This window comes from Anabrus simplex, chromosome 2, assembly GCF_040414725.1.
Source record: "Anabrus simplex isolate iqAnaSimp1 chromosome 2, ASM4041472v1, whole genome shotgun sequence".
In the NCBI taxonomy this organism is placed as follows: domain Eukaryota; kingdom Metazoa; phylum Arthropoda; class Insecta; order Orthoptera; family Tettigoniidae; genus Anabrus; species Anabrus simplex.
In genome coordinates this window covers 1055317943-1055339469 of record NC_090266.1, presented here as the reverse complement: position 1 = coordinate 1055339469, position 21527 = coordinate 1055317943, and the positions used below count along the sequence as shown (strand labels likewise).

Here is a 21527-nt window from a genome sequence, read left to right as displayed (position 1 = left end):
CCGTACAGGCGATGAAGGCCCTTGGAGAAGTGCAAGGTAAAGGCTTCCACCATTGCTAACCACGGCACGTGATGGGGTAGAGTGGTTAGCTCTACGCCCGGCCGCTTTCGCCGCCAGGAATTACCTGGTACTCATTTTTGGTGTAGGCTGAGTGAACGTCAGGGCCATATGCACCTCCGGAAGTGGAAATCTCATTTCTTAAATTTTACGACTTCCTGATGGGGATTCGAAACCACATCCTTCTGGGCGAACCGAGCACGCCTTTACCGCCTCGGCCAGGCTGCCACTGAAAGTATAGTATTGAATCAAAATCTCAAAAACCTATTATTGCCGCACTTAAGTTAGTAAACTGACTACCTTTACCTTTCGGTCGAAATTCGCTCAAGGACCATCAAAAACTTACCATTTTGTAGTTTTCTTGTTCAGTTTTGATGTGTATACTAACCCCCCCCCCGGCCGGTATATCCCCCAACCTGGCTACTTTCTGTTTGTCTGCATATTTTTTGCCTCCCCCCACTTCTAATTCCCAATCGCCGCTACTGTGAAAGAGGTTTGCCACTGTAATGTTTCTGATTTCATTCGTAATATTTTATTTCAGTTCCTCCAATATGTGAGGACTTGTTCGATACACTTCTTCCTTCAGTTTACCCCACAAGTAAAAATCACACTGTGTTAGATCTGGAGAATGAGGGGATATAGAACAGCATTGATCACACTCTCTGCGAACACTTCCGAGATTGCTGCTTGAGCAGGGACTGAATCTTGTTGAAACCACACGCGCGCTTTTTTCTTCTTCCATCAGCTGATGGAAAAATGGCGTCAAAATGTCACCTTGGTTCCTCTCTGCATTTACTGTCGTCTCGAAAACATTAGGCCCAATTATTCATTTTTCAATATCAGCACACCAAACACCAATCTTCCTATCAAAATAAGGGACTTCATAAACACAATTAGGATTTTCTGCACACCAATCGCGAGAGTTATGACCGTTCACACCACCATTGAGATTAAAACAGAAATTCTGCAGACGAATATACGGTGTTGCAATAATAACTCTCTCACCATGTTAATAGCTGAGATTCAGAATGCGACTCATGCTTGCCATGTCGAACACGTGCAGGCTGCTTGCAAGGTCTTGAAATATGCGCGCACCTCCCATACTGCAGCTGCTGTAGCCCAGAATACAAACACCGTACGTCCGGCTGGGTTTTTAGGAGAGACCTGTATGAAAGATCACAATATGAAGATAAAGTTGGAATTCAAAAGGAAAAATTTGGGCAAATATTCGTTTATATTAAGAAGAGTTAGAGATTGGAATAATTTGCCAATTGAGGTGTTCAATAAATTCCAAAATTTTTGCAATTATCTAAGAAAAGGCTAGGTAAACAACAGATAGGTATATGCCACCTGGGTTACTGTCCTAGATGCAGATTAGTGGTGATTGATTGATTGATTTACGAGCAATACTCTCACAGGATTCCTAGGTCACCTTCTGTAAGAAATGATGGCATGCATAGAAAAAGATATCTCTAAAATCAGTGTTCGGTGAAAATTTGTTTACGTTCTGAGTGTTAAAATTCTGTTATCAAGGAAGATTCTATGCAATTACAATAAATGTTTTGTGTGACTTTTACAGTTACTGCGTGTAGTCTCAAGTTGTGCATCAGCGAGGTATTCAGAGAAAATCTATGCCATTCTCTCATATAAAAGTAAAGATTTTTAATATATGCTATGTATATATAAAAAGTCAAAGAATTCTAAACGATTGTTTTAACCTCCTGTCTTCACTCGAAAAATTCAAAAAAACAATCTTTCATTCACTTAAGTGTTGCTTCTTTTGTGAATTTGCTTGATCGTTTCCCTTTGAAACAGAAATTATTTATTGCAGTCAGGTCGTGATATTTTGTTAGTGACGAAGGTAATCATGTAGTTTCTGGCATCACTCCGCGTTCCATGTATGACAATACAAAATGGAATACCATATATTTTTTGAATTAAGTTAAAGTTTGTAAGCTGTTGTTTCTGTGATCAGAACACCATAAAATAAGTAATGTAGAATACGGAAATTTTGTCAATATATTTGTTGAGGTAACATATTTAATTGATTAAAGGTACAAGAGTACAGGTTATCATTCGCGCGAGAAAAGCCATCACAAAGTTCCATGCTGGTTCCTTGGTAACCGGTGTAATCGCCTGACTGTTGAATGGAGGCATGCAAACGTGCATGCGTTGTGTCGTACAGGTGCCGGATGTAAGCTTCTGTGATAGAGTTCCGTACCTGTTGCACTTGGTCGGTCAATAAAGGGACGGTTAATGGTGTTGTGAATGGCGCCAATGATGTCCCATACATGCTCGATTGGGGACCCATCGTGTGATCGAGCAGGCTGGTGCAACATGTCGACACTCTGCAGAGCACGTGAGGGTGTGCATTATCCTATTAGAAAACATCCCCGGGAATGCTGTTGATGATTGCCAGCACAACAGGTCGAATCACCAGACGGACGTACACGTCTGCAGTCAAGGTGCGTGGGATAATCACCAGAGTGCTCCTGCTGTCATAGCAAATTACTCGCCAGACCAGAACTCCCGATGTACTAGGTCCAGTTTGTCGACGCCGCAGACAGGTGGAATACAGGCGCTCACCCGGCTTCATTCTAACTAACTCCTGTAATAAATTTTTTATTAAAGTAGACTTTGAACCTTACACTTTCGCCATGATTCCCACACTGAAGAAACAGAAATACCGAAATGTTCTCAGAGAATGAAATAGAGGTGTTTTTCCCCAACAGGCCAACGGATACTCTCTCGTGCCTTATGATTATGACAGACTACGGGGGTGTTCACTGCGGGAGGTTCTTAAGGCTTTTCGGAGAGTGTGGTTTACAGCTTTTTGTTTTGAAGATATTGAAAACGAGTCAGGGAAGTTTATTTCTCGGAATGTATTAAAAAATTTCAACCGATTTATGGATAACAATACGAATTATAGGAATATAGGCAAATACAGTTGTAACATCTATTCAGGCATTTTTAGGCACTATTGGTTCACCGTTTTTAACCTTATAAATACATGAAAATACAACTTAATTTTAAGTTATCTCCTCAGGAAAAAATAGTTCTTTACTTAGTTCCTAGGTCTAGTGATTACATCTGCCCATATAGTGTTTGTGTCAGGAAGCAATCGGGGCGTAAAGATAGGACCATATCCACATGTGTGACACAGCTCGCACCCGCGACCCTACGGATGTGGGAAAAGCGGTAGAAGAAGGAGAAGAATTATTATTTTTGTTTGAATTGTCTTCATCAAATAACAATATATTAACACATTTTTTAAATATTCACAAACAATAGGATAATAATAATAACTTTGTGACGGACAAACAATTTGAGAACCTAAAACAAAAAATCAAGGACAACAACTTACAGTTCGCCAAGGCACGTGAAAGCAATACTACTGTACAGTAATCATGGATAAAGCTGAATACATAAAGAAGTCAGAGGACTTTTCACAGATAATAAATTCAATATTATTAAGAAAGACCTCACTGTTTTGTCTCGAGGAACGTTGAAGTAATTTTTCGAGAGTTGAACAAGTTCAAACTTGTTGCAGCCAAAAGCAGCATAATCTTTAGCAAACATGGGTCAATGCTTGTATGATTGTAAATACAAAAACTTTTGTCAACGGATAAATTAAATTTTCATGAAAATCTCTTTCTTAACGCAAATCCATGAACAAAATTTCACACTACATTAGCTGATTGGTGTTATTACTACACTTAGTTTTCAGGTCTTCTAGCTTGTGCGCTGGCGATGAATGTCTTGCGATATCTCGCGAAGTGGCACGTATTCTCTTTGGTGTATTTGGCTAGACAAGACCAACTACAATACTCAGACCACAATGCAGAAAAAACACGACTGCCATTTCGAACCAAAGCTGACATGGCGAGGAATAACCTGATAATGGTCGTGATAATGTTGTAGTACCAAAATGTTTGTCCACGGCTTTAAAAAAATAGCATTTGATGCGTAAAAGAGAAATAGTAAATTTATGTGCTCTTTATCTAGAAGATTTGTTTCTAGTTTAACGTCGCACTAACAACATCGAAGATTTTCAGGGACGGAAAGGTGAGAAAGGGCTAGGATTTGGATAGTAGTGGCCGTGGCCTTAACTAAGGCACTTCCCCATCATTTGCCTGGTTTTATAATGGGAAATCACGGAAAACCATCTTCAGGGCTGCCGACAGTGAGGTTCGAAACCTTTATCTCCCGAATGCAAGCTCACAGTTGCGCTACCCTAACCTCGTGGCTACGTTGCTCTGTATCTAGGAGAGTGAGATATTAGAGCAGATTTTAAAAGCATTACACCATGTGAGTTGGCCGCTCGGTCAGGTTTAAGTAGCTGTGAGCTTGCATTCGAAAGATCTTCGAATCTCTCCATCGGCAATCTTGCAGATGGTTTCCTGTGGTTTCCCATTTTCACACCAGGCAAATACTGGGGCTGTACCTTAATTAAAGCCACAGCAGCTGCCTTCCCAATCATAGCCCTTTCCCATCCTTCCGACGCTGAAAACCTTTGACGTGTTAGTGCGGCGTTAAAATTGTTAAATAAGGAATGGATCTGCCCAGGAAGAATAGCTAAGTTTCTTTGTATTTTAAGAAGCATGTGGCAGAAAGAAATGAAAAGAGATTAGCACTAACTAAAAGTACTGCTATTGTTAGTATATACGGGAACTGACGTACGGAGAAATAAATATTTTGAAGGCACTTAGTGGTGTATATGACGGCACCTGCTGCTTTCTCACTATTTATGTATAGGAAATGGATAAAGAAGAGGAAGGCATGCTCGTAACAAGGTGGAGTGGTACGGGCCTACCCCAAAGAAGGATGGAGATATATGTGGGATGAGGAATGGGAGAGGCTGGGTACAGAACGAGAGCGGTTCCAGCCCCAAGTGGCCGGCTGCAAATGGAATGGTGAGAGATCTGCACTGTCATCTGGTAGAGGTAGCGGGGGTCCTCTTTTGTGCCCCACGGATTGGGCCGGTCGTGCCATCACAGGGAAGGTGGCCTTTCTCTCACCAGGGGTGATGGCGCGGCCGGACAGTAGTAGAAGGTAGCTAGTTTATATTATAATTAATATTAAATGGAGAGGATAGATGTTTACATATTGAAAGAGTTAGCACCACTCGTAAGTTTAATTAATATTAAATGTAGTAATATAGAAATTGTTGTATTAAATAAGCTAAGGAATTGGAAGATACATGTTGTCCTAGACTATATAATATTGTTAATGTCTAGGACAAAATAAATTATATTAATATAGTAATAGTCAAATAACTGTGAGGAGGAAATGTAAGTCATGTATCAAACTTAATGAATTGCAATAAACGAGTGCTCTCTCCCCATTTTCAGGCGATCCGGAACTGGGAGTATTTATATTCTAGTGCGGCGTTAAATGACTGGCAAAAGAAAAAAACAAACATCAAGTAATCAACATCTAACAATTTTCATTCATTTAAAACATGAATACGGACTTAAGAAGAATAAATAATCCACAGAAGACCAAACAAATAATTACTGTTCCGGTTATTAAAACTATGACAGCATGTCCATTGTCCTATTATGCATCATTCACCAAAATATTGAAGTTGACCAAAACCAGCTCTGCACACACCCAGCAATTTCTCTTGGTTCCCTTCTTTTTTTAGTTTCTTGGCAATTTTTTTGATATTTTTATTTTCATACGAGATCGTATAATAGTTGTTAAAAATATTGGCCAGAATTTTCACACATTCCTTTATAATTTTTGTCGAAGGAACATCACACTTCCACACATCACTTGAATTATTAATGCGACTTTCAAAGGTCAAGTTCAAGGCTAAAACAATGGCTTTATTTTTAAGGGTGTTCTCAGACATAAAGACTCAGTCACTCATTTCAATACCACTCTCTTCATAACTACCAAGGCGACTTAACAGAATTTCACATATTCTCTATCTGTCACACTTCAGGTCGTCTTGTCCTTAACATCTTATTATCAACTTTATGTTTTGTGCTAATAAAGCAATAATTTTAATATACACTTGCACTTCTAGGTCACTCGTCACTTTCATATTGATGGAATATCTACAGCATGTCTTGAGAACACTATAACCTTTCGCAATCACATTTAATGGACTCACATTTTTGTCGAAAAAGACTTAAAATATCTTCTTCACACCAACGCTTAAATGCTTCTTCGTCTCTCAGTGGCAGTTGCTGTCCATGCTCTTTATGGCACTTTCTTCCTCGAGGTAAAGAAATGTTATGCGAAACTTGATAGTAGAATACTGTTAGACATGTCTCAGGTGACAATTAATATATTTCCTAGGGATACGAATAGGGTCATTTCATTCATTCTATGCCTGATCCTGTCGAATGACTGGAAACTTGCTGTGGATTTTCATTTTCCATTCTTAGCGAGAAATATATAATATCTTCTCGAACAATAAACTTAGAGATAAAATACTTGATGCACATGAAACACTTCATTGTTTACAGCAAAATTCTCCCTATCAATTCGCCGATTCCATTCCTGTTGAAGGCTTTGTCCTTTGGTGGGGGCATACATACCCGGGGAATTTCGGTAATTTGTCCTGCAGAGAGGTACACAACACGATCGATCCTCTTTAACTTAATATATGCACACTACATTCTAAGTAAACAACAATAATTATAACACTACCACTCAAACACAATGGTAGACAAACACATATCCTATACGGTGCCACGTTCAAACACTAAGTAATTAACCTACAGGTTTCCACGTAAAAGCAACTGACGACATTAATACTTCCTTATCAGTACTGAAAATCACGATTTATGATCACATACGGACTCGAAATACCTATTTCACAATTATTACTTTAACCTCATATCCACCATCACATTAAATGTACTGTATGTTAAATTTTAACTTGCACCTGGCCCACACCTACGGCCATATTGCCATAATCGAAACCTGTCGTGGGGTCTGTGAGGATCGCAGTTTGGTGTCTTGGTTTATAGAGTACTATTCTGTAATAACTCCGTTGCTGCAGGTGTGATAGTGATTACTCTTTGGTAAACAGTTTGTTTTCTGTTTTTCTGGCGTGTGTGTTGACAGGTCGTTTGCGGACTGTGGTTTCGCTTGGAAATCTGCTTTTGTCGTTTCCGTGTTTATGTAATGAGTCTGCGACGATTTTTGTCTGTGATAACTAGTGATATTTTTTATGCATTTGGCGTTTTTTGGACAATTATCCTCTCAGGCATGACTGTAGATTTCTGAGCAAGAAGGTGAGGGGAAAATTGCGTTAAACCAATACCAACCTTACGAGCGTACTGTCAAATGTCAAAACTATAACTGTAAATAATGTGAAGTTAATACTATCGGTGATGGTTTCTTTCGTTTGTATCACGAGACTGCGTGCATTTGCTTTAAATCCAATGGTGCCTTACATATAACACCCTTGCACTGCATTATAACTGACAGAAATATTAAAATTGGTGGGTGATGATTTGTTTCTGGAGTAACTAGCTAAATAGAAATTATTAATAGTTTTGAATTGGATTTAAAATAATTTATTCCTGAAATTTCGTATTCTTTAATGCTACAGTAGCATGGAACTACTGTAATTCAGGATGGAACCATCTTCTTTCTTGTTTGTTTTGGTCATTTGAGTTTAAGATAGAATATTTCTGTGTATGAAGATATGACAATTGCATTTTATTACATTCTATTATAGTCATATCCTCAAGTTAAGCTCTCGTATTCTAATTTCATTAAGTTTGTTTAATGTGACTGCAGAGCTAATTTGTGTGTGTGAATCTCTCTCTCTCTCTCTCTCTCTCTCTCTCTTTATCTCTCTCTCCTTCAAATAGAATAAATGTGTAGGAACACATTGGCGCTAGTTTGTAGGGAACATGGATAAATGCTTACCGGTAATTGTGATTTTTTTAAAATACACTATTTACCAGCTGTCTTTGAGCTGATGAATATTGCCTATGTTGGTTTCTATCATGTGGAATGTTGCTATGTCGACTATCTTGATTGGGCCACCAATGGAATTTTCTTTTTTTTTTTTTTTGGTGGGGGAGGAGCAAGGCCGTACCCAGGAATATTTTTCGAGGGAGGTTAGGATTTTTCTGCAGTGGGTCGGGGGTGGGGGCGCTGCAAAAGCAAAAGCGATAGGAGCAGTAAAATACCACGTGGATGGGGGTGGTAGAATACACCCCTGTCATAAGATATTACTAAAAGGGTGATCTGTAGCTGTCAGTTTGAGAGCGTAGGTTGGCAACCATGGTTCCCATAGCGGAGTCTGGCATTGCTCCCACTTGCTTGTGTCAAGCTCCTCACTTTCATCTTTCCTATCTGACCACGCTTGGACACTTGTTCTCTTTCAACCCCGACTGTATTAGGCTTGCAAGGCCAAGTGAGTCTTGCATTTTCACCCCTCTGTCGACCTTCCCTTTCTTTTGCTGATGCCTTAATTCTTTGAAGACTGGGCGAGTTGGCCGTGCGCGTAGAGGCGCGCGGCTGTGAGCTTGCATCCGGGAGATAGTAGGTTCGAATCCCACTATCGGCAGCCCTGAAGATGGTTTTCCGTGGTTTCCCATTTTCACACCAGGCAAATGCTGGGGCTGTACCTTAACCAAGGCCACGGCCGCTTCCTTCCAACTCCTAGGCCTTTCCCATCCCATCGTCGCCATAAGACCTATCTGTGTCGGTGCGACGTAAAGCCCCTAGCAAAAAAAAAAAAATTCTTTGAAGGTCGGCGTCTTCCACATTCCTCCTGACTACTGTTATTAGAGGCTGGTTGGATCATAATAATAATAAGAAGAATAAAAATAATAATAAAAAAGCCTCCGTGGCTCAGACGACAGCGTGTCGGCCTCTCACTGCTGGATACCGTGGTTCAAATCCCGGTCACTCCATTAGAGATTTGTGCTGGACAAAGCAGAGACGGGACAGGTTTTTCTCCGGGTACTCCAGTTTTCCCTGTCATCTTTCATTCCAGCAACACTCTCCATCCTCATTTCATAGCATCTATCAGTCATTAATAATAAATCACTTTGGGAGTGGCTACCCCATCGTACTAACAGCCTATATCTGCTTCATTCATTACATCCCTGACCCGGTCAGTGACTGGAAAACAGGTTGTAGGTTTTCATTTTCAATAATAATAATAATAATAATAATAATAATAATAATAATAATAATAATAATAATAATAATGGCATGCAGCCTACAGAGAAGCTTTGTGCAGGTCTTTCGAGATGACGCTCTATGGGCTACCTGCGCATCTGCGAGGAGGTGTCTCTACCTAAGATGAATTATTCTAATGCTGAAAACAGCACAAACACCCAACCCCCGAAACCAAAGAATTAACCAATGAATATTAAAATCCCTGACCAGGCCGGGAATCAAACCCGGCACTCGTTGGATGAAGAACCATAACCATTTAATTGTGAAGCTGACAAAACTCCTGTCTCGTGCTGAGGTGGTAGAGCTCTTTTCAGGGACAGTCCCAATGAAGGTGAGCTAAATGTGTCATTTTAACCTTATACCAGCCCTCCTGCCATTCTTAAATCTCTGGCAGTACCGGCAATTAGTAGCACTAACAGCCACGCTACAAAGGCGAATGTTACAAGGTTGAATTTCCTCTTAAAGCAATAACCACAACCATCAGCAAATAAAAACACTATGCTTTTAAGTTTGTTATGAAATAGATTCATTCAAATAAAAATGTTCAAACATTTTCAGAGTAGCTCCATTTACAGGTCAACGGGTTAAATGGAAAGCTAAAGTCACAGCGGTCAAAAACAAAGAGAAGTATCATGTTTAAAAATGGAGAAAACCAAATTTGTTTACATTAAAATGATTATAAAAGTCGTTTACTGGTTTTATATATTTAAAAATTTTCTTACCTACAGCCAATATATACTTCATTTACTATGATTAAAGAATATAAATTTTGCATTTGAGTAATCTTGGTGAAATAGGGCCGGCCACGTGGTATAGGGATAGCGTGCCTGCCTCTTACCTGGAGGCCTCGGGTTTGATTCCTGGCCAGGTCTGGAATTTTTACATGGATCTGTGGGCTAGTTTGAGGTTCACTCAGTCAATATGATTACAGTTGAGGAGCTATCTGACAGACCGGGTGGGTTGGCCGTGCGGTTAGGGTCGCTTCCGGGAGCTTGCATCCGGGAGATAGTGGGTTCGAACCCCACTACCGGCAGCCCTGAAGATGGTTTTCCGTGGTTTCACATTTTCATACCAGGCAAATGCTGGGGCTGTACCGTAATTAAGGCCACGACCGCTTCCTTCCCACTCCTAGGCCCTTCCTGTCCCATTGTCGCCACAAGACCTATTTGTGTCGGTGCGACGTAAAGCAAAAAAAAAAAAACCTATCTGAAGGTGTGATTGCAGCCCGAGTCTAGGAAGCCAAGAGTAATGGCTGGGAGGATTCATCGTGCCGACCACACGACACATCATAATCTGCAGGCTGAACAGTGTTTGCTTGGAAGGCCATGGCCCTTCGGGGCTGTTGCGCCATGTGTTTTTTTTTTTTTTTTCAAATAGGGGGCCAGTTCACATGTTTTGACCCATTTATATTATAATTTTCACTTCCTTCTTCAAGTCTGTCTGTCACTAATTCTCCTTTCAAGAAATGTGTAGGTGAGGACTTTTGGCATTGGTTGTGGCATCATACACAACCATTAATCCGGCTCAGGGGAGATAGGGTTATCTTCCTTATCCTTCACTTGAGTCATTCTCGTCTGGTGCATCCACGTTGTGGGGGTGGTTATCCTTCACATAAGTAGGCCGGTGTGAAGGAGAGCTAAGTTCAGGCAGGGACCCAGTCTCACGTGGTATAACGTGGAACCCATGCCCAGGGTTACGGGTGAAGACCTTAACAGCATCCTAGGCGGAGAAGGAGACCTTCAGAATGGCGAAGATAGTGGATGAGGCAACCCATCCTCTCTGGGGAAAATTAGAAGAGGAAACCACTGCCTTGTGGAGAAGAAAGATCTTCAAAGGCTAAGGGAGTAAACCCCAAAATAAATTCCTCAGATGCGTTAGGCTTAGCAGGTCATCAGATGAGTAAATTTGTACCTGCTTTCAACTACAATACAAGCCTCAGATGGAAGTTTAAAAATGGAAATGGAATTGACAAGTCTCTGACTACAGTTACACAGTATGATGGTAATCTGATGTTCGTGCAAGTGTTAGATCAGAGAACAAAACCTGATTTCGAACAATAAATATTTTAACGACGAATGGGAAGGAAAATGAATGTATTGACCTAATGGAGAGACGAAAACTCAAAATCCTGGGATTAAGTGAAGTAAAATGGAAAGGGAAAGGAATGAAGAAAGTAAGAAAGGGGTACACCTTGTACTGGATGGGTAACAGTAAAGAGAAATGGAGTGGGATTTGTAGTGAATGTCGAACCAGTAGCTGAAGTTGAGTATGTAAATGAAAGAATTATAATAATGCACATACATGTTAACAAGGAACTACTGAAGATAATACAGGTGTTTGCTCCACAGACAGGATGTAGCATGGAAGAAAAAGAAGAGTTCCTCAATGAACTGGAAACACATATTGTTGGAGATGGGATCATGATAATGGGAGATCTGAATGCTCATGTGGGAACTGATAGAATGGGATATGAGAATGTTCTGGGCCCACATGGGTATGGCGATAGAAATGAATGTGGAGAGAAACTGTTGGACTTTTGTATCAGAAATAACCTGATATTAAAGAACACATGGTTTATGAAGAGACATAGCCATAAGATCAGCCGATATACTTGGGATGGACAGTATGGAACACTCATCGACTTTATAATAACTGACCGAGAATGGGAAAGATACGTCATGAATACGAAGATAATCCCTAGTGAAAGTATGGAAGGTGATCATAGATTGATTGTGGAATTAAAACAAGTGAAATTCCCTAAAATTGTATTGAAAAACCAAAAATCAGGATTTGGGAATTGGAGGAGGAGGATAAAAGAATGGCATTCCAAGATAGTATAAAAAGGAAGTTGCCTAACATGGAAATACGAAGTGGAGAAGAAGAGTGGGACAATTTAAGACAGACATTTGTGGAAGCAGCAATTGAGGTATGCGGGAAAACAAAATCAAAGGTTAAGGGAAAGGAGACATGGTGATGGGCAGACAAAATAAAACAGAAATAAAAGAAAGGAACGAGGTGAAGAAAGAAATGGATGAGGAAAAGCAAAGAATGTATCAGAGGGATGAGAATAAGATAGAAAGGTTACTTGTGGAATACAAAATATTGAAACTACAAGTAAAGAGGAGTATCAAGGAAGAAAAGGAGAAATGTTGAGGAGAGCTTACCAACAAAATTGAGCAAGATAGTCGAGGAAATCAGAAACTATTATACAGAGTAATAAAATCGAAAAGAATAAATCAAGAAAAATTAAGGCATTAGAGAGGGAAGATGGATCCAGAGTACATGACAAAAAGGGTCTTCAGGAGGTGATGGCAAAGTATTTTGAAAAACTTTATAATGAGGATGACTGCTCGGAGGAAGAAGGAGATAAGAAAATGGAAATAATAGATGGAGAAAAAGAAGAGAACCCGATTACATGGTTGGAACTTGAAAGAGCAGTGAAAGCAATGACCAAAGGTAACTTACTTACTTGACTTAATTCCTCTCGTTCCCACTGGAACGTAGGGCATCTGTGAAACGTCTCCATTGCGGTCGTCGACTTGCCAGTGCTTTAACTTCCTTCCAGGTCTTCCCTGCTTCAAGAGCCTCCTCCTCTACAGTCCTGTTCCAGGTCTTCCTAGGACGACCTCACCTCCGTGCCCCTTGCGGATTCCATTCCAGTGCTGTGCGTTCTATAGATCACGCTGGTTTTCTCAAAGTATGACCTGTCCATTTCCATTTCCTCCTCTTGATTTCCACTGCGACTGGAACTTGGTTTGTTGTTCTCCATAGTTCGTCATTGGATATAATTTCAGGCCATCTGATGTTTATGATGAGCTGTAAGCAGCGGTTTATAAATGTCTGCAAGAGATTAGTGATAGTTCGTATAACCTTCCAAGTTTCACAAGCATATAGAAGGACTGATTTAACATTTGTATTGAAAATTTTTATTTTCGTTTTCCTTGAAATGTTGTTATTCTTTCATACTGTATACAGCTTCATGAAGGCTCCATTTGCTTTCCTTATTCTGGGTCTCACATCTTCTTCCGCCCCTCCTCGTGTCACTACACTTCCCAAGTTGGTAAATGTTTTAACCTCTTCAATCTCTTCTCCTGCCACAAACAAGCTTTCATCAATTTTAGCATTTCCTCTCATTTCCTTGGTCTTAACAACATTTATATTGAGTCCTGCAGCCTCAGCTTCCTTCCGTAATCCTTCTAACTTGTGTTTCATATCACTAATTCTTGAAGACAAAAGACAAATATCATCTGCAAATTCTAAATCTTCCAGCCTTTCTCCCATTCCCCACTGTATTCCTCTTTTCCTTCCACCCAACATATTTCTCATAACATTATCGAGCGCCACTAAAAAGATTGTTGGTGAAAGAACGCATCCTTGGCGAACTCCACTTGTGACATTCACATAATCTGAGAGTTTTCCCTCATGTACTACTTTACATTACCCTTCATACATTGCCTTCATAAGATTCAAGATCTTATCCGGTACTCCATATTTCAAGAAGGTCTTCCACATTACGGTCCTATTTACTGAATCAAACGCTCTCTCAAAGTCTATGAATGTCAAGTACAATGTGGCCTGCCATTCATTACTTTGCTCTAGAATTATTCTCAGCGTATCTATTAGATCAGCGCAGCTGTATTGTCTACGGAAACCAGCTTGTTCTTTTCGAGGACGCTGCTCAATTGAGTCCTTTACTCTGTTTAGAATTATTCTAGAGAGAATTTTACTTGGTATGCTCAGTAGAGTTATTCCTCTCCAAATCTTACACACTGTGGTGTCACCTTTTTTGGGGAGTTTCATGATCAAGCTCTCTTTCCAATCAGCTGGAATTTTCTCTTCTTTCCATATTTTCCCCAGTAAAGGTAGCAGCAAATTAATGATGGCTTCTTCATCCACTTTTAGTATTTCTGAATCTATATTATGTATACCTGCTGCTTTACCATTCTTTAATTGTTTCAATGCTAACCTAACTTCATGCCTTGTTGGGGGATCTAGCTTTATTCTTGAGTCTTCACTGTCTAAGCCTTCATTTACTTCTTCTTGCATTTCCTGCTCATTTCCATCATCTTTGTTTAAAATTTCTGAAAAATACTCTTGCCATCTTCTCAATTGTTCTTCTTGTGATAACAGAATATTTCCTTGCTTATCCCTCACTGGTTTACTCTTCCTATAACCTCTTCTTGACAATTTCCTTGTAATAGTATAGAGTTGTTTCATATCACCCTTCTTCTCAGCTTCCTCTGCAATTTGTGCCTGCTGGTCAGTCCATCTTCTTTTCTCGTTTCTCCCACTCCTTTTAACCATTTTGTCAATTTCCGAATATTTCGTTTGGGCTTCTGACTTCTGCTGTCTTGTTCTGCTGTGGTTTACTATAGCTTTTGCCTCTTTTCGTTTTTCAATGAAATCTCATGTTTCTTCAGACATCCAGTCTTTCTGTTGATAGCACCTATAGCCAATTACTTTTTCACACGTTTGTATATAAGTGTTCTTAACATTTTCCCAAGTTCTTTCCACACTTAACTCTTCCTCTTTTTCGAGATTTGAAAGGACTTCAAACCGATTTTTCAACTCCAGACTAAATTCTTTCCTCTTCTTTTCACTGTTTAATCTTTGTATGTTGAACCTCTTTTTTCTTGTTGCAAACTTCTTCGATGCAGCCTTTATTTTCAATTTAAACTCAGCTACTACTAGATGATGATCACTACCAACATCAGCTCCTCTTCTATTCCTCACATATGTCAATGATCTAAATTTCTTGCTAATAGCTACATGGTCGATCTGATTTTCTATTTTGTGATCTGGCGATACCCATGTAACCTTATGACACCTTTTGTGAGGAAAGATTGTCCCTCCAATCACCATTTCCTGGCTGACACACAAATTTACAAATCTCTCTCCATTATCATTCATTTCATCCAATCCATGTTTCCCTAACACATGCTCTAGTCCCTCATTATTTGATCCAATCTTCGCATTCATATCACCCATAATAACAGCAATATCTCTTTTATTTATATTCTTCATAGTTTCATTCAACTGATGATAAAATTGATCCTTCATGTTGGCATCAGATACTTCTATTGGTGCATAACAAACTACTATTGTTACATTTCGAATTTTACCTTGGAATCTAGCTGTCATCATTCTGTCTGAGATGGGACTCTATTCAATTAAATTGTTCTTGGATGTCCTATTTAGCAACATACCCACTGCATTTCTCCATTCAGCATCCTCCCCAGACTGTTCAGAATAAATAAATGTATTCCTGTTTTGCGTCATGATCTCTCCAAATTCGCACCACCCCACTTCACTTAAACCAAGAATTTCCAAGCCATAATTTTGCATCTTTTTCTCAACCTGCTTTAGTTTACCTTCTTCTGTCAAAGTTCTGACATTCCAACAACCAGTTCTCATTTTCCGTTTTGGGCCAAAGTTCGTCATCGAGGTATCCATCTGGTTTCGTTTCACTTCAGTTTCTTTACTAAGTGGATTTAAGATGTGCGAGTTATTAGCCCACAGCACCTGAGCTTGGTGGTGGGGTTGCCACTGAGCCTCCAAGCCTGCCGTTTTCTGTAGGGGTTGTCTCCCTTAGCCTTTGAAGATCCCTCTTCACCACAAGGCAGTGGTTTCCCCCGTTTCTTCAACCCCAAGGGGAAAAGGGTTGCCTCGTCTGCCAGATTTGCCGTTCCAAAGGTCTCCTTCTCCGCTGCATCTGCCATTTAGGACTTCACCAGAACCCCGTTAGCTGTCACTTTTCAGGGTTCCTGGAGGGCCTTCACAGCTACCGTAGCGGTCCTGGGGCACATGCAGTCCTCGCTGTACATCACCCCTACAGGCAATCCCCTACTTCATGCCGTTGCCCACCTCCCACGACGTTGCCGAGGGGTTGGACTTACGGGAGGCGACCAAAGGTAAAGCAAGTGGAAAAGACGAATTCAATGCTGAAATGATTGAGGCAGCAGGAAGCATTGGACTACAGTGGCTATACAGAGCCCTCAGTGCCATATGGAAGGATGAAAGATACCTGAAGATTGGCAACAAGGAAGCATTGTACCACTCTTCAAAAAAGGAAATAGGAAGAAATGTGAAAATTATAGAGGTATAACTCTATTATCACATGGGAATGTACCAGTCATTGATTGACAAGATAAATATGTTGTATCATGAGAGTAAAAGCAGCGTACAAGTGGGGAGTGGTGACTCTGAAACATTTTATACAAATAAAGGTCTCAAGCAAGGAAGTGCACTGTCACTATTATTGTTTATTATATTGATGGATGTAATCATAAAATGTGTAAAACAGAGTATCAGTAGTGATGAAGTGAATGCTTTGGTATTTGCAAATGATGTGGCGATTTGGGGGAAGAGAGAAAAGGAAGTACAAAGGAGACTGGACATTTGGAATGAAAATCTGGAGTTTGGAATGGTAATTGGTAAAAAGAAAACTGTAGTCGTGCACTGTGGAAAAGAGAAGCCAAGTGAACATAGACGGAGAACGGTTAGAGAATGCAGAACAGTTTACATATCTGGGTAGCATTATTAATGGAAGTATTGAAATCAATCCTGAAATTAATAACAGACTAAGTAAAGGTACAGCATTTTATCATGAAGTCAGAGAGCTTTTATGGGATTACAAAGTACTCAAGAGAACGAAATTAACATTATATAAACAGTATTACATACTTTTCGATCATTTATAAGCAAAGAATTCAAATAACAAATTTGTTTTTCTTTAAAAAATATTCAGGTTTTAATCTCAAACTTTCAGTGTGCTTGTAGATTTCATCCAGAACAGTTGTCGCCCATTCATGCTTGATATTTACAGTGTGAACGATAATGGAAAAACATCTGGAAAGGAACAAGGAAGTCATCTTTGTATTTTTGGATTTAGAAAATGCTTATGATACAGTTAAGTGAAAACATGTATGGGAATGCCTACTGAATGTGATGTGTGCCCTAGAAAAATGGGTCCATAAATACGTATTTATTTTGAAAGTTAAACTGTATGAAAAGTTGTTGCTCATGCCTCTGTCAAAGTATGTACTTGTAAGTTGTTGTTGTCGTTGTTTGAGTCATCAGTCCATAGACTGGTTTGATGCAGCTTTCCATGCCACCCTATCCTGTGCTAACCTCTAAAGTGCTGTTAAATGGTATTAAATATATTTAATATATTTGAAACATTTTTAATCCGTAAATTTTAACATTTCGGCAAAAGGATGCCCACCCACTCTTTAATTTAATACCACATGCAACAGTTCATATTGACATTCTGTAAGAACTTTTTCTCCTCCTCCTCCTCCTCCTCCTCCTCCCCCCCCCCTCTTCAAATGCTCCACTGTAAAATTCACAACATGACTTATGACTAGGGCCCGGATTCATGTGCTCGAAAAATATGCATGCACATATGCAGTAAAAATGTTGAAAATATGCACGAAAATAAAACAAAATACACTTACCAAATGTATTATTTAATTTTAACTCAGTGTTAAACGGACAAACATGTTTCATTCCTTGGAAAAAGATCCATGGCAGTAAGTTATCAAGAGTTTTTCAATGTTTTCAGGGGTCAGTGACTTTCTATTTTCAAACAGAATTAATTAAATTAATTAATTTATTATTAATTTAATTTAATTAATTTATACGCTGAAAATGATCATTCTACATTGATGGATGTAACTGGGCAATACTTGTACACTGGCACTGACTGCTCGGAACATTCTTCTGGCAAAGACTGCCTGATTCCACTTATGTAGTTGCCTATGGATTGAATCCCCTTCAGTCCTGGGTTTGAGTCCACCACCACACTGAGTTTCCTTTTAACCTTTTCTCCAGTTTTACCACGGACACCTTTTAAAGAACTAATGGTGTTTTGAATTAACTGAAGGGATTCGTGTAGGGGTGCATCACGAGTTTCTAGGTCCTTAAACACCTTCGAAAGTGACAGATAATGCATATGGATGAAACTGTTATCTTTACATACAGATTCAGATTCAAATGCGCACTTTGCTTCACGAACATACGCAGTATGACTATCATCAATACTTTTAACTACATCTTTCACTTGTTTAAAGTTTTCGTGGTAGAACGATACTGCGGATAACCAAGTTCCCCATGTTGTGAGAATAGGTTCTGGCGGAAGAGAAACCTGGGGCAGATGAGTTTTCTACACTGTAAGCGAGCCGGCGCTTTTAGGAACAACTTTTTTCCCATTTGAAATTACTTTGTTGACAGATGGAAAGAAGGTACGTTATCTCTTCTGCAATACGATGCAATCAATGGGCCAAACATGTGACATAGATGAGATGGATGAGATTTCAACATATAAGAAACTGCATCTGTGAATAAAAGGCACACTTTGTATCAATCACTCTCCGATTCACTAGGCCACAGAAGTCGCAGGGAATCGTTAATAAATCTTGCAACTGTAGCGTGGCTGGTTTTTCCTAGCACTTTGCACTAAGGTAAATGAGGTTTGCTGGGTTCTTCCAGGCATAATTTACCTACTGTGAAGTTCGTAATGTATCGACCACACAAGTCTTTTGTTTCATCTACCGATATCCAGATGCAGTTCCCTCCTATGTCAGATCATATGGAATCAACGACAGAAGCGTGCCGTGAAAGTAAATAGTTCTTCCTAAGGGTAGATTCATCTGGTATCCTTTGATTAGCAGAATACTTTTCGAGAAACGAGCGTAGATGTGGATTATTCAATTTATACAGTGGAATGTTGCTGCGTACAAAAGCTTTACAAATATCAGCGTGAAATGTACTAACTTCACACCGTGTTTTCATGTCGGTTAAAAGTAGATGTTGCATATTCTTACTTTGCTCTTGTGATCTGAGATTTGAAGTTGTTTTCAAATGCTGTTCAATTTGAAATTTTTAAATAACATTTTACACTCTTGTTGCACACTTGACAGTATACTACATCACTGTCACTTGTATGGTCACTATTGCCTGATATCCACTGTTTAATTAAAAAAGACCTAGAGATCTTATCTTTAGGCATTTTTACAGTTTAATGATAAAACACTGCAATAGACGACCAGCAAGCTAACAGATGAACGCACTTGTTTAAGTAAACGTTGGTAGGCTACTGTAAGGAGACGGGAATGTCAGAAAGAAGGAATTAGCTGTTGTGAAATGGGTCATTATCCATCTGCCTGCTTGTATTGCGACACTGAAAGCCCTTTCCTTGATCAGGAGAAGGTTTCTCGTGTTGCTAAGGGATGTACAACATATACAGTTAAATTTTTCATTTCATTCAGAAATCTTAAAAAATCGAGCACACACAACAGAAAAATATACATGTATATGCACTAATGTTCAAAATATGCATTTGTATATGTGCATATGCATTTTTAAAATATCCGGGCGCTACTTATGACTTATTCTCATTTACTAGAACTTACAATGCATTTTCCACAGTAGTAATGTCTAGGCGACCGAGCGAGTTGGCCATGTGTTTAGGGTTGTATAGCTGTGTGTTTGCATATAGGAGAAGGTAGGCTCGAATCCTACTATCGGCATCCTTGAAGACTGTTTCCCATTTTCACATCAGGCAAATTCTGGGGCTGTACCCTAATTATGGTCACAGCTTCTACCTTCCTAGTCCTAGCCCTTTCCTATCCTTGAATCGCCAAAATTCTTTGACGTGATAGTACAACGTTAAACCATTAGAGAGAAAAAAAAAAAGAAGAAGAAAGGACTGTTACTGAAGTTGTACTAATGCTTTTGTCTTTCCCTTCAATTTTCATTATATGTATGCTCAGAACACAAACAAAGCTGTTTACAGGATACAATCAGACTTAATTTATGGGAGAAGAAAAAAAGAAAAGTAAAATTACAGGAGCATATTCTTGTGAGTGGAAATAGGAATTGAAAGCATTGAAGAACGTAAGTACTCATTTAAGATCGGGAGCGAATGAAAGCCAACACATCTTGAAATGAGAGGGTAAATTGAAAAATGTGGAACTATTTTCAATACTATAACTTCAACATCTGTTGAAAAGTATCTGCAGTGATATGCACAGTATCTTGCAAGAGTTGAGTAGGGCATCTAGTCGCCTCCATGGCATCATTTGTTGGTTCCGTGGTGCTCTCGGCTGAAAAAATTTGCATTGCATTTATCTTTGCAGCATGTATTGCATTTTTCAGGTCCAAATCACACGACTGAATTGTGCTCATGCAAAGTTTGTAATACCTGAAGCCATCACTTGTCAGTTTCAACTCCGATGATTTCTGCTGTTAGGCTCTTCAGTCTGCTGAAACTAACTTTGAGTGATTAAATTTATAAACTACCTGAAAGAGAAATCATATGGTAACAATATTACACCTGGAAAAGAAACAACTTAATTGAAATGGAATAATACATTTCGTCCAAGAAAGATCATCAGAATCTATCAAATCACACTCAGATACAACCTGTGACAAAGTTCAGTGACTAGTCCTGTACTATCAACATAGATGAACAATGCACAACAATGACCTTACTGTCCTTCGAAATAGTCTCCTCCAATACCTGTACACTGCTGAGATCGGCGATACATGTCCTGGAAACTTTGCAAGAAGGCTTCTTATGGGCTGGTTTTCAAACTGTTGTTCCCTCAGGTAGAACTTCCTTGTGGATAATGCCTTGACTATTGAAAAAGATGATGAGCATCGTTTTGATTTGTGACTTTTCGGCTCTGACCTTTTTCTGATGAGGGGATCCCGGAGAGCGTCATTCCCTGCTTTGCCGTTTCATTTCAGGGTCGTATCTGAGACACCAGGTTTCATCGTCAGTGACAATACAGTTCATGAAATTTGGTGTCGCATCCGCCGTTTCGACAAAATCCTGTGAAGCCTCTAAACGTGCCCGCTTCTGATCGTCAGTCAAGTGATGTGGCACAAGACGAGAACACGTTTTCCTCTTCCCTAACTTCCGGGTAACGATTTGTCGCACGGATTCATGGTTTATCTGCAGTTCATCCGCTATCATGCGCACAGTTAATTACTCGTGATGAATGTCCTCACCTTCTCAGTGTTTTCGTCATTGACGACGGTCGCCGGTCTTCCGCTACGGGGGTTGTCAGAAATACTTTCCCGGCCTCCTCAAAAACGGGCGAACCACTCGTACACACTTCAAGGACAGTGCTTGATCTTCATAAACACGTACCAACATCGCATGCATTTATTTCGGTGTCTTGCCAAGCTTAAAACAAAACTGTACATTGATCTTTTGGTCGTTCATGTTCCTGTTCGCAGTTCAGAACCAATGCACTATGTCAAACAGGTCTTACACGGCACACACACGATGCTCAACTGAA

General features: G+C 39.7%; 1 protein-coding gene across 8 annotated transcripts in view; it reads left to right on the top strand.

The window, feature by feature from the left end:
- Positions 1 to 7110: 7110 nt before the first annotated feature.
- Positions 7111 to 21527, top strand: part of LOC136864684 (uncharacterized) — a 281939-nt gene continuing 267522 nt past the window's right edge. For 6 of the 8 annotated variants that reach the window (XM_067141995.2, XM_068225901.1, XM_068225896.1 and 3 more), the window contains exon 1: positions 7111 to 7310. The gene's annotated coding sequence lies outside the window, so the exon portion shown is untranslated. Of the gene's footprint in view, positions 7521 to 21527 lie in introns of all 8 variants that reach the window. The other 2 variants (XM_068225897.1, XM_068225898.1) reach the window with 1 other exon arrangement.